Genomic DNA, 11409 nt, shown 5'->3' with positions numbered 1-11409 from the left:
GCCCTTGTAACCATTACAAAAATCTGTTTGGGGTGTGGTTAGGATGTCGGGGCTGAGGGTGAAAGTCTTCCTTTTGTACCTGGGGGGTATTAAATTGTCTTATTTCATAACCTTGGTGTGGTTAGGACTCATGTTTGGAAACTTTATTTTTATATTTGTGCCTTAAGGGTGGTCATCTCCAATGAGGATAGCTAGCCATGCCTCTTAAACACCAGCAACCATCCTGAAACTAAGTGTCACGTGGGGTATGTACTTGAAATGCTAGCAGTCTTGCATGGTATGGCAGTTCGCTTAAACAAACTTTACATAGTTATTTTCTTTTCAAACAGGACTTCCTAGGGCAATTCTTTCTCAAGGGAAATCCTATCACATCCTTCTGGTAGTAGGGTAACTCAAGCATCAGCATAAAATCCAAAAAAATCCTAAACAGTCAGGAAAAAGTGGAAGAATCAGAACCCAAATTAAACTAATCCAAAAGTTCACTTTTTGGTCAGGCATTCAGGAAGCAGCACATGAAAATTTGCTTGGATAGTTTCCTCATAGTTCTTCAGCAGCTTGAAATAGCACCTTCAAATGGCAGCAAACAAAAATCTCAGGTTATCGTTTTTCCTTCCATCTCATTGAATAAGTTATTGTATAGGGAGGGGAACAAGACAAAGTTTTGTGTTCCTGAAGCTCAGGTTTTGGGATCTGTGTTTATACAGAATTACTTATGAGTTCCAGTTACCTTGAAAGAAAAAAAAAAAAAAGTAAAGTTATCCTTAGAAAGATTTATATATATGGTTTAAAGCACAGCTCTCTCTTTATTAAAAAAGTTTTGAAAATTATGGTATATCAACACAAAGGGAATATTACTCAGCAATAAAAGGGAACAAGCCACTGATAATGTAACGTGATGAATTACAAAACCATGCAGAGAGAAAAGTGACACAGTAGAGTGCTTACCATTTGATTCTATTCCTGTGAAATTCTAGGAAAGACGAAACCTATGTATGGTGATATAAAGCAGATCGATTTTCGGGGCGGTAAGGGCAGGGGAAGAAGTTGGCTGCAAGAAGAACATAAGGGAACTGTCTGAGGGAGCAGTGGAAATGCTCCTCGTACTTATTATGGTTCTTACTTTGCTGTATGCACATTTGCTAGTTTTGTCTAACTATATGCTTACACTGGGTGCGTTTTCTGGTTATGTAAATTATACCATATAAAGTTGATTTAAATGTATTTTAAATATAAATCAACTTTGCTGAAATGTCTATGTGGGAATTTCTTGGTGTAACTTAAAAACAAATAGGGTGTAGGGTCGAGACCCAAGTGGTAGAGCATTTGCCAAGTGCAAGTACAGCAAAAACAGAGCAAAACAAAAAACCCAAAACAAAGAGTTCATTTTGGCCAGTTTTTACAAGAGTGTCACCTAGCCCTCTGCACTGATGTTTCTTCAGTTATTCCCATATTCACCTTTACGTGACAATTCCTATCTCATCTGCCTTCCTGCTGGTTCCATGATTGAACAGTAGAAACTCAGAAACTTACAGTTCTTGTTAGTAGTAAGAATGTGACTAAGTTCACATGAAACAGTTTTTAAGAAGGGGTTCTGCAGAACAGTGTTTTCCAGGAATAGAAGTGCAGTGGTACTTGGATGCATCTATGTGGGAAGAGGCTGTGTGTTCCTTAGATAATTGTGTTGTGTTTCCTCACACCTGTCTAAGCGGCTGTATGCATACTAAAAGACAGTGTCACGAAATTTGCTTCTGGCACTTGCCTGCCACAGCTGGGGCCGTGGTTGCACATTTTGTTGTGGTTTTAGAGTCTCTGAGAAGTCATTTGTTGGGAGAGCACTAAGTAGGATTGGTGTAGTGTTTGAGAGGCCAGAGGATTCTTTGTACCTTCATGGCTCTCTAGTCCTTAATCTCACTCTAGATACCATTAGAGTGTAGAGAGGGTATTTTTCCAGTGCATCCACAAAGAAATGGATGCATGCTTGGGAATGTATAATTTAGTGGGCAATTTGGACATCTAGATATTGAAAATGTTATTGTTGAGGGTTCATTTTAAAGTTCAAATTCTCCAGATCCAGTCCACATTAGCCTCTGAGAACTAGCTTGCTTTTAATGGATCATGTTAGCTGGATTTGGTACAAGTGTTTTTTTCTTAGAAGGGAGGATTACACATTATAGTAACAAGATGTTCTTTTATTTCCTAGTTTATCAAAAGATGTTGATTGTGAAATAGGGTGTGCAGATATTTTAGATCTTACTGTTTTTTAAATAGATGTGCTGGAAAGGGTGAGAAGAGGTTGTGTCAGAAGGTTAACTGGGCTTAAGGAAAGTTAAATAGTTGGCGCAAGATAGAAAAGCAAATAGTTTTTTTCTTTGCACTGCATTTCTTTTGGGCATCTTTTGACTGTGTTTGTGTTGATTTTGACTTTTCTTCAAACTATTGGAGTTGCAAGGGGAGATGACAGGAAGCTGTATGCTGATATTCTCTCACCCTCCCCTTGTTTTTTCCTCCCCAAAAAACTATTGAAAAATTAGTTTTTTTTGGAGGGGGGGTGTGAAAGGGCAGCTTGAGAGTTTTAAGTTTGTTTACAAAAAACTGAAAATGAGGTGAAGTTTGAGCATGTTCAGAGAGGAGAAAAGGAGGATCACTATTCTCCACCTTGCACTGCTCAGGAAAGACGTAGAATAGCCAGGCTTAGAAACCAAAAGAAGACCACAAAGCTGTCAAGTTACCAGAGTACCAGTTTCTTAACAAGATAAAGGTGTGGACTGAATCATCCAAGGTGCCCCCCCCACCCCCGATCTTTGGGGCTTAGGTTGTTGTTGGTGGTGGCTTTAGGTCCTCCATGCCCTGGGTGCCCCTTGGGCCTGTGGGTCTGGCTTATCTCAGTGACTGAATCAGTGAAGGTCTAGGGCATGCCCTCTTGTCCCCAAATCAGGCTTATTGAACCTGGCAGGGCTCCAGCTCTTTCTGCACACGACTGTTGCGGCCCCTGTGCGGTGAGATAAGAATAGGCCGTACCTGAGTAAATTTTGTCAGGTGGTCTTTCTTTATGCCCTTAGAAAACCTTTTCAGCACATGTGTGTTGGTGGACTCTGTATTAGGGAGAATGTGTGATTTGGGTACAGATGCTTATAATCCAAGGTATTTCCATGGCAAGTCTCCAAATAACACTAGCAAGAACTAAAAGCTCACTGTTCTGGTATTTTAATGTTGTACTCAAGGAGAGATTTTTTTTTCTTTTTCCTTGAGTGGAGACTTCTACCCTTCCCTCTCCCCCTTCTCCCAAGCAGCTGGGTTTTGCAAACCCTTGTCAAGTCACCAGTTGGTGAGGCCAAAGCCTTCCATCTATTTCTTTTGTTTTTATGAGATGTGCGAGCTTAATAGTGTTGTAAGGTAGTGATGTGGAACGCAAATTGTTCTCAGGAAAACTGGAGCTATTTCTAAAGGAGGGAGAGTGAGAAAGTATATTTTATTGTAGTTGTTACCTCTCCACTCTTGAACTTAAAGCTAAATTTAGCTAATACAGAAAAACTTCAGTGCTTATTGCATTAATTTCCCAATACTCAAATGTTTTGTTTGAAATGCAATACAAGTTTTTATTTTTTAAAAACTTAAGCAAGTAGGTATCAAACCCCTCACTTTCAGTGAGATGACCATTTAAATAAGTTTCTGTAACTTTCATTATTTCACGTTCTCCTTATCTTATAGAAGTATATCTTTCTGAGGCAAGGCAATTTGTTAATAGAATCCTAACGGTAGTGTTTGTTGTAGAAAAGAAACAATCAAAGGTAGCAAAAGCTTTATAGACTGCTTTCGTAGTCTCTCATTTCTAGGACTTTTGGATAAGACCTGCTCTGTGTTAGGAATTACATGAGGGAGCTTTGGGCACACATTACGAAATCAGTGACCTCTGTCTTTCGTATGGATTATGGATGTGGAGGTGGCAGGTGGTAGAATGTCACTGCATTTTTTAGTTAGTTAATTAATTTATTTATTTGAGAGAGGACCTCGTTGAACTTCCTCTGTAGCCCCAGGCTGACCACCTGCCTCACCTTCAAGTGTTGGGATTATATATGTGCGCCACTATGCCTGGGTTGTTTTTTTTTTTTTTCTTTTTTCCTGACGTGCTGGGGATTGAACCCAGGGTTCTCGCCATTTTAATCCTGCTAGTAATGAATGCCATAATTCTGCTGGAAATTGATTTTTCATTAATTGGCCAAGTACAGAATACTTCAGACTGATCTGACTCCCTGTTTCCCCCTCCTGTCATTTTTTTTTAAAACCTACTACTCTTAGCCCCACCCCCATTTGATTGGTGGCAGGGGAGAGAAGAGAGGGGCAGTACTGGGTTTTGAACTCAGGGTCTTGCTCTTGCTAAGCAGTCACTCTACCTCTTGAGCCATGCCCAGATCCCTTTTTGCTTTGACAGTTTTTGAGGTAGGTATTGTGTTTTTGCCCAGGATGGCCTGGACTATGATTCTCCTGCTTATGCTTCCAGTGTAGCTGGAATGACAGGTGTGTACCACTGTGCCCAGCTTTTTTATTGGTTGCGATATGGTTTTTCTAACTTTTTCCCCAGGATGGCCTTGGAGCACAGTCCTCCCAATCTCCACCTCCCTAGTAGCTGGGATTTCAGGTATGAGCCTACCTGGCCCCTGTGTTTTTTCTTTTAAGATCTTCCCTTACTTTGAACAACGCCCCACATTTACAATCTGTCAGCCTGTATTGTTTTACTATAAAGTTCAAGTGCTTTATTTTCTACATTTCTCCTTTCCATTCTATTGTGCCTTAGCACTAAAATCATAGTACTTTTGAGGAATAATGGACCCCTTTGAGAAAATTGTAGTGGCTATCTTCCAGGACACAGGGACATTTTGTATGTGATTTGCCTATGATTTCAGAGGCTTCGAAACCCTTTTAAGTCTCATTCATGGACTCCCGATTACTACCGTAAATTTAAAAAAGTTTTTTCAAAGCCAAAGTAGGAATATGGACTTAGAGGTATAGAGGAAAAATGTCCATATTACTTGAAAAGGTGGGAATTGATGAATGAACAACTCCTCAAGTATGTTTTATAAGCAGGGAAGGGAAACATGTTTGCAAATGGAATGGGGATTAAGTAGGAAATGGTAATCAGAGATGGGGTGCCAAGAAAGGACACCGAGAGGAAAGAGGAAGGTAGATGTAAGTCACATTCTGGGGAATTTGGAAGAATTTATTTTATCTAAAAAGTGACGTGTGTTTAAATGAGTCTGGAAACTGCTTCCCTCTCATCCTTTTGGAGCATCAAGATAGTGCCAGCAGAGTGAAGGACCTGCAGCAAAAGAAACTCAGTTTGTATGGTTTAGCCCAGCATATTCCAAACAGTTTCAGGTGCAGCGGAAGCTTTCTGGCAGAAAACAATTATCAGCAGAACACGCTTTGGGAAAAGAAGTACTGGACTATATAGTGTCCTTTCCAACTCCTTAGAGCCTGAGGTGTGGATGATTTCCTGAACCACCTGAGCAGAGAAAATCCCTAAGGCCTAGGGATTTCACTCAGAGATGGCTAAATGAAGACACAAGTAGGCCTGCAGTTGGGGCTTCGTTTCTCCCAAAGAGGAATTGCTAGAGGGTGAGTGGTGCCACTGGACTGTGTTCGGGACACATCACGTTAGGGCTTGTGTAAGTTCCCACCATGTCTAGAGGGGAAAGAAAGCCAGACCTGAGCATTCAGTTGAGCCATCAGAAGCAACGTCCCTTCTCTGTCCCCTGAAAGCATACCCTGATGAGAACAGGTAACGAGTGTAGGCACGAAGAAATGCTGGAGTCTGAACTTGGAAGAAACTGCTTGAGTCTGAACTTGGAAGGTACTTTTTTGGTGTAAGGATGTTCATTTTAGAGAAATTGCCTTCTTATTAAACAAAGTAATTGTGCCATTTTTAATTATACCTGAACATCTCCATGCTGGCTTATGTTTTCATACCCATTCTGGGTAATGGCTGTGTGAGATTGTGGAATCTGTGAGCTAAATTTAAGCTAGCAACGCAAGGCAGAAGGGGTACTTTGATTCCACTACATCTTCCATCACCAGCCCACCGAGCCCAGCATTCTCTGTGTAGGTACCCCATGTTTTCATATATTGCAAGATTTTTTTTTTAAATGTGGATATTCTGCAGATGTTTGTAGCTCATACCATAGACCTGTGTGTGCTGAGTCCAGCCTCAGTATGTGAGGTGGCCAGAACAAACCTCTTGTTTCCTCTAATTTTTAGTAAGCCCTAAGGTCTGCCTGACTCTTGAGATGTATCACAGAGTCTATCACATGCCATCTGTTAGAGTAGTAAAGAGGTACTAAAATTAGAATTCATGCTTTAGGTTTTTTATTTTTTAATTAGTGATTCTTTTTCCTTTGCTAAAACTAAGAGGTTATAACCTCTTCTAAACTCTTAAATTCTAAAGTAGAACCAAAACAAGCAAGAAAAACTTTCCTACATAAATAGTCTAATTCCTTTCAAAGAGTTTGAGGGTCCCCATTACTTGGTGGAGGGCATGTGTTTCCCTTTCAGCATCCAGGTCCATGCAGTTCTCTCTGCTTCATTCCTTGCCTTGTTCCTTCTGATTCTCGCCTCTTCCATCTTCCATATTGGAGAGAGAAAAAAATCCCCATGCGTTTCTCTGTGGTTTTGCTCTGGAGCTGTGTTCTTCAGTAGTTTCTTCATCTTCACTTGAGTCACCCAGCCCCAGAGGAGGACTGGATTGGCTGAATTCTGCTGACTCTCTTGCTGTCCAGCTCTGCTGATACTGACATTTGTAGCATGGGGATGACAGGGGATTACCAAGCAGTTGCTGAGTGATAAAGTCAACTGAGGCAACTACCAGCAGTATACACAAAAAGGAATGACTGGGACACACTGACCCATTGCTCTGAACCAGCTGTCTCTGCTGGGGCCTGCTGGGAAGTAGGGATTAAAAAAACCAAAACAAAAAGCAGAAACATCATAAATACAGATGGGGTTGTATAGATTTCAGTGCGGGGGGGCATGCTACACATTTTATGGTTGACTTCCTAGAGCTATCATGGAAACAGAAATTTAGGAAAAGAACTCCCATTTGTGGAGTCAGTTCAGCAAACAAATGGCTTTCAGGAATGCCAGCCATACTTACACAGCAAGATGTAGATGGTTGATAATCTCTTTTCCTGATTCTGCAGCCTGGGACAGGGGCTTTTCCACTCCACACACAGCCCTGCCCCTCCTGTACTGGATGCTTCTCATCGTGGCCAGCAAGGGGTAGCTCTAATTCTCATCTGTGCCTAGTTCCTTCTTTTCCTTTTCTTTTTATATGCAATTAATAAAAAGGCTACTAACAGTTATTTCATAAGAAACTTGAGCTATAAACAGAGTTCATTAGAAAATGGGATGAGAATTGTTTGCTTATTCCTAAATCAGAGTAACTTGGTAAAGGCTCACTGATTTATTTTATTTTTGGTGGTACTAGCGTTTGAACTCAAGGCCTCATGCTTGCTGCCGCTTGGGCTCATTGTTTTTTACTCCCTATCATCCGTCTTCCTTTATCCCTGTTATTACTCTGCTTAATAAGTTAATACCCCTTCTGACTTGAAACACATTTAGGACTATTATTTTAGAATATAACCCTTTTTATTTTTATTGGGATTTTCTTTAAGATAGGCAGTTTTTTTTTACCTTATTTTTTAAAATTTGGTGGTACTGGGGTTTGAACTCAGGGCCTTGTGCTTGTTAGGCAAGTGCTCTATCACTTGAGCAATGCCTCTTGTCCAAGATAGGCAATTGCATTAAGAGAAAAAAAAATGCACTCTTGGTAGGTACTACCTTTTTGTTATATATTCTAGGGCTAAGGGATATTAACTTCCTTATATCTGTGTACTTTCAGTTATGCTTAGAATATTGTGTATATACAAAATGATGGATTTATACTTTGAATACAGTTATTTCTTCTTGTTTGGTGTCTAATACTCTATTTCGGAAGCAGGACAGTGTCAGATCCTTTCATAATGCTTCTTGTAGTGACCTTCCTTAGTATCCACCTTGCCCTTGGACCTCATGAGACTGTCTTGTTTCCACGAAGGTGCCTCTTCACAACGTCTTTCTCCTCACAGCCAGCCATAGAAGGCTTTCCCAAGTTTGGGTGCCAACTGGCTGACCTTGTACTCATGGGTTCAAGTGATGCTCCCACCTCAGCCTCTCAGTAGCTGGGACTACAGCTCATACTGTTATGCCCTGCTCAGTGTGCCAACTTTTGAATGTATTCGAATGAATCTAGTTCTTCTAAAATCCTTCTCCTACTTTCCTTTTAAAAAAACATTTTTTTAGTCCATTAAAATCTGACTCCCAGTCTAGAAATGCCATAGAATAAATATACAAGGAGTTTGTCCACTACAAATCTACCATATGCTATGGCTTTTGTAAAAGGCTATCCCATTTCAGATAAAGTTCTAGCCATTTCCTTCTATCCCACTTAACTCTGCGCTGTGGGTGTGGGTTGTCCCAGCTCAAGTTTCCTTCTAGAGTGTAGGTAACACTTCAGCAAGAAAATACTGGGTTGCTGGTTTCTTTAAGACCCACCCAAATTTATGTCAATCCTCGAAGAATCACTTGAGCAATCACTTAGTCAATCATCTAAGAAGGATTGAGATGCTGCCTAGTGCCACTTGCCCCTGGATAGTTGTACCTCCAAGACTTTGGAGGGTATCTTGGAGACTTTGGAGTAGTTTTACTGACAAAACCTAGCTGTGTTACTTAGGATGACAAACTTCACATAAATTAGGGTTCTATAGATACAAGCCTTTAAAACTTTATTTCCTCTTATTAAAATGTATGTATCCATTATAGGAAATTTAGAAGCTGTGAATTATAAAATGAATAATATAAAAATCACTTATAATTCTTCAGTTAATTGCCATTAACATTTTTTATGCTCATTTACTGATTGGTTGATTGGAATTATAGACATTGTTTTAAAACTTGGGTTTTTACTTAAGTCCAAGGGACTTTGTGGTTGGATTGCTTTGCTAACTTTCATAAAGGGGGAGGAATTGCGGATACTTTTCTGTGTTATTATCATCAGTGACTTTATTTTTTAAATTAAAAGTCTTATTTCTAGAAAATTACAGGTTCACATGCAGTTATAGGAAATAATACAGAGAAATCCTGTGTACCATTATGTAGTTCCCCCAGTGGTAATGGCTTGCAAAACCATAACAGACACAACCAAAATACTGACAGTGGCAGTCAAAATCTAGATGGTTCCATCACCACAAGGAGCCCCCTGCTACTCTTTTATAGCCACACTCACCTTCTTTCCCGCAACTACACCTTAATCTTTGGTAGCCGTTCATCTGTTCTCCATTTTTATAATTTGTTATTTCAAGTATGTTATATAAGTGGAACCATATGATTTGTGACCTTTTGGGATTGGCTTTTTCCATTAAGCCTAATTACCTGGAGATTTATTCAGATTGTTAACATATATCAGTAGTTTGCTCCTGTTAGTTGCTTAATAGTGTCCTACTCTATGTATATATCACATTTCACTTATCCATTCACCAATGGATGAATATTTGTGTACTTTCCAGTTTTGGGCTATTTTGAATAAAGCTGCTATGAACATTTGTATACAGATGTGTGAACATAAGTTTTAATTTCTCTAGGATAAATGTCCAATGGCTTCAATTTAACAATGACATAACATTTATTTCTTTGTGAGATGTTATTTTTGATTGTGTGAAATATTTATGTGGCTGGTTACTTCTAGATGGAATGTTAAAGGCTTTTTTGTCATCGTAGTTTTTAGAATTGGAATTGATGCTTCAGAGTATGCAAAAATTTAAAGCTTTCTTTTTTAAAAAGAAAAGCCTCTCATTTTTCTTTGCTAAAACCTTTTAACTCCCTACCCATTTCTCATACCTTGCCAACTCAGAGCATTAATACTTTGAAAAGTCTTTGTAAAATTCTATCATGTCCCTGTAGCAGCATATACTTAGTCCCAGATGGCCTAAGAGAATCTTTCAGAATAACAGATACCACCCAAATCTTGTTTTTTGCATGAAGTTTGGGACTCTAGTGAAGTAGCTTCCTAAGTTTTGTTTAAACTTACCATCCTTATTTTTTCTTCCCAGAATATTCCCTTACTTTGAAGAATGCCCTCCAAACTTATAAATTGTCAGCATGTATTATTTTAGCATAAAGGTCGAATGCTTGATTTGGATTTGAAGACTCTCTCTGCTTATGCCTGCTCTTATATGTTATCATCTTGTATTTGTCCGTCATGTTTATCCAGAGCCAAGACAAGATATACTGTCCTGATACCAGTTTTTAATAAAAGGGAGTACTGAGGGTGTAGGTCAGTGATAGAGCGCTGGCTTAGCATGTGTGAGGCCCTGGGTTCAATCCCTAGTTTGAGGGAGTCGGGGGCGGGGGGAGGAGAGAGAGAGAGAATCTTTGAAATGTGAATTGCTTTTTAAATTTGTACTTATTTATTTATTTATTGAGATAGGGTATCCCTCACTATGTAGCCCTAGACTGGCCTCAAGTGAGAGAGAGAGAGAGAGGGACAGACAGACAGACAGAGAAACTATAAAGAGAAAAAGATGGAGGAAGAGAGGGGCAGTACAGCAGCCCATTTGAAAACTTAGAGCTAAGAGTTAGATAGTCGTTTAACGGAACTGCTTTGAGAAGGTAGAGCAGTGAGATGCTTTTTTTCCCTCCTTACACGAAACTATTTTAGTGTTTCTTTGACTCAGCAGTGACTTTGAAAAAAATAAAATATGTTTAATAATGTATATATATAGCTACCAACACTTGGAAAATGTATTGTTTTCAGAGATAAATTAAATCTTTGGTTTGAAAGTTACCTTCTGGTGAAATATGGTAAACTGACATCCCATCCAGTGTAAGACTTGTTCTCTTTGTGTATTGAAATTTGTAGGGTTTTTTTCCCCTTCTTTACCTATAAGTACCATATTTAAGATGAACCAGGCCAGTTTCAGTTAAAAAGAAAATTGTCACTGTAATAGAAGGTTAAGTGATTTCTGGAGAGATTATGTACACCAAAGTCTTTGGTATCAAAATTAGTGTCCTGTAAGAAAGAAAGACCCTATTCTTACAATTAAATGAATACAGGAGGCTGGCAGAATATGGCCTCTCCCCATTTAAGGCTCATTAGAAACTCTTACTCATTTAGCCAGTGACTTAAGTACCTCTACCAGTTTGTAGCTAAAGTCTCCATTAATAATTATAATGAAATGAGCAGGTTTAATTAAGTGTCACATATGAAAACTATCCATTTTCTTAGGGATAACAAAGCCTTTCTCCCCCTTGCCATTTTTTAAAATTTTATTTATCATCTTTCTTACAGCATGAGTCGTGTGACTATTAGGTACCTATAACAAT

General features: G+C 39.2%; 1 protein-coding gene across 3 annotated transcripts in view; it reads left to right on the top strand.

Moving 5' to 3' along the window:
• Foxo3 (forkhead box O3) overlaps positions 1-11409 on the top strand; it is a 122970-nt gene that overhangs the window by 30924 nt on the left and 80637 nt on the right. The gene's annotated exons all lie outside the window — the stretch shown is intronic.

The sequence above is a fragment of the Castor canadensis genome, chromosome 1 (assembly GCF_047511655.1).
Source record: "Castor canadensis chromosome 1, mCasCan1.hap1v2, whole genome shotgun sequence".
Classification (NCBI taxonomy): Eukaryota; Metazoa; Chordata; class Mammalia; order Rodentia; family Castoridae; genus Castor; species Castor canadensis.
The sequence above is the reverse complement of the archived record's forward strand: the minus strand, read 5'-3'. Positions and strand labels throughout refer to the sequence as shown.